This window comes from Megascapheus bottae, chromosome 5 (assembly GCF_031878675.1).
Source record: "Megascapheus bottae isolate mThoBot1 chromosome 5, mThoBot2.hap1, whole genome shotgun sequence".
In the NCBI taxonomy this organism is placed as follows: Eukaryota; Metazoa; Chordata; class Mammalia; order Rodentia; family Geomyidae; genus Megascapheus; species Megascapheus bottae.
In genome coordinates, this window is record NC_143513.1 from 63,311,874 (window position 1) to 63,314,939 (window position 3,066).

Sequence of the window (3,066 nt, forward strand, 5' to 3'; positions counted from 1 at the left end):
TCTGTTATTACTTTGTTGTTAGGGTGATTTATAGAGGGGTTACAGTTATATTCATCAGAAGCCACCTGATTTCATCCCTTTCTATCAACAGCTGCAGTCAAGTTGAGCATCTGGTGGGCTAGACAATATGTAAGGACCTGAAAAGTACTATTTCAGATACTGAGTACTAGTCACACAACATTGCCAAAATAAAGGTGAAAATCTGAGCATTCTGCATCTTGTGGCAGATACATTTTGTTCTTGGTGACTGTCTCATGCATTTGAGGAGTCCTACCAAAACCTGAGGTCTTCGTTCAGTAAATAGTAATTTCATCCCACTTCCAAGTTTAACACCAAAACATCTTCACTCTTTGCCAAATAATCACAATCACCACAAAATTGCAAACACTTTTCTAAGTGAATAAAGAGAGGAAAAAAACACTTGATTTCATGTAGCCTACCATATTCTCAGTATATAAACATTTACTTCTCTAATTCATACTTAGAAACATTTGTAATCAGTACTTGACTTTGTTTTCCCTTCTGGCAGATAAATTATAAGAATAGTAAAAAAGCAATGTTGGTTTGGCATTTTTATTTGCTTTTAGTGCTGGGGTTCAATCACATAGTTTTACATATATATTGTCAAAGTGATGTCCAGAGAGGTTACAGTTGCATATGTAAGGTAGTGAATACATTTCTTCTCAAACATTGTTACCCCTTCCCACATTTTTCTCACACTTTTCATCCCCCTGATCAAGTTGTAAAGTTCATTCCAACATACTGTGTTGTGATTATCTCAATCACAGAGTTTTTATATGTGTCAGGCACTGGATCTGAAAGCCATGTCTGGCATTGTAGAAAGAGGATGGAAACTTTAAGAGATCACACTTAACCGAAAGAAGTAGGTTACTGCAGGCATTCTCCAGGATACATTCTCCAGAATCCTGGGCTCTCTCTTTTTGCATCCTCTCCATCCCAAGGTGGGTAGCTTTGATCCACCAACTTCTCTTTCTGACCTGCCTCACCACAACCCTGCTTTTGCTGGTTATTTTGGAGGTAGAGGCTCTTAAACTTCTGTTTGGGCTGGTTTAAATCATGATGCTCTGGTCTTAGCCACCTGAATAACTTGAATTACAGGTATGAGTCACCATCACCTCAGAGCTCTCTTTCTTTACTTCACTGTCTGATATAAAAATGTCAAAAGCCTATCTCCTGTCCCATTTCAAGTCCTTCCACACACCTTGCTTTAAAATGTGTGTGTGTGTGTGTGTGTGTGTGTGCGCGCGCGTTGATATTATTGGCTTGAATTCAGTGCCTCACTCTCTCACTTAGCTTTTTACTCAAGGGCTGTCACTCTACCACTTGAGCCATACCTCCCTTTCGAACCTTTTATTGGCTAAATGGGGATAGTCTCACAGACTTTTCTGCCCAAGCTGCCTTCAAATCTCCATCCTCAGATCTCAGCCTCCTCAGTAACTAGGATGTAACCTAACAGCGCCTGGCTATTACCTTAGTTTTGTTTTTGTTTTTGTTTTTGTTTTTTAAATTTCTACAAACTGTAAAACTTCCCATTGTATTGATACTTACACTTGAATGAAATCAAACATAATCATGTAAAGACTTCAATTAATGCCAGTAGGAAATAGGATTATGAGAGCTTTGAGAAAATTATTTTATGACATGGTACATAACTTTGTGTTCATAACTTTATGACATGGAAGATAACTTGCTATAAGGTAACTTCCTTTTAATCATGTAAAATTTCCAAGTTACTTTATAACATAATTTTACTTGCCATCACATTTCAACAATTACAAATTCATGGTCAATCTTTAAAAAAAAAAAACAGAGAAAGAGGGAGAGAGACTACAAAATCCAACTGGCCTTGACTTTCTGATCTTCCTGAGATTGCAGATATGAGCCAACATGCTCAATCTTATTTGACCTGTAATTACATCTTCTTTTCTTCTTTCATATTATCTTTAAGCAAATCTCATCTAATCTTATTTTACCCTTTATTTGAATACATATGTCTAAAGGATTTATTTTTTAACACAACCCTAATACTTTTTCATATATACAAAGCAAACATAATTTCTTGGTTGTATTAGAAATCCAGTCAGAATTAAAATCCCCAGTAATCTCAGATATCATAAATTACTTCTTATTTTATTAGTATTTTGATGGAATTAGAACTGAAATGAAATTTGCACATTCAAACATTCTGTTTTTTCAAAAATTTGTTCTAATTGTTCTCTCTCTCTCTCTCTCTCTCTCTCTCTCTCTCTCTCTCTCTCTCACACACACACACACACACACACACACACACACACACACACACACACATTCCCCTCCCTCTCCTCTCCTCTTCTACTCTCCCTCCTGTCCCTCCTTTTCCTTTCTCCCTTTTCCTCCCCCTTTCCTCCCTTTTTCTCTCCTTTGACTTTTAAAAGATTTTGTCACTGCTATTAATGTTTTGCCCCCTGAAAATTCTTACATTTAAGCCCTGATCCTGCATACTTTGAAACAGGATCATTAGGAGATAAGTTAGATTTAAAAAGTCATAGGGATGGAGTTCTACTGATAGGATTTGTGCCCTTGTGAAAAGAGAAAACACTGCTTCATTTCTCTTCCTCTTAGTCTTGCTCCTACCACTGTCAGGTACAAAGAGTTTATATGAGTACATAGCAAAAAGGCAGACATCTAGAGCCCTCACCAGAATAATGGCAGGCTAGCATGGTAATCAAGGAATTGTAGATATTAAAATTATGAAAACATAAATTTCAACTCTGATCCACCAACTATGTTTTCTTATCGTAGCTACTGCTGAGTAAGACACACACTCTAAATTTTATTCATATTTAATTGATAAAATACACTTGTTTGCATAATCAAAAGATATCACCTTGTTACTATAACTAGAGGAACATGGACTAGTCTGAATTTCCAGTTTTCTCTTCACAAAATATCTAGGTCTTCTCTACCAAAGACTGAAAATTTACTCTTGACTTTATGATCGATGTCTAGGTCTGATTAGGAAATGATATTTGATGCAATCTCTCTCCATTCCTGTGCCTTTGTACC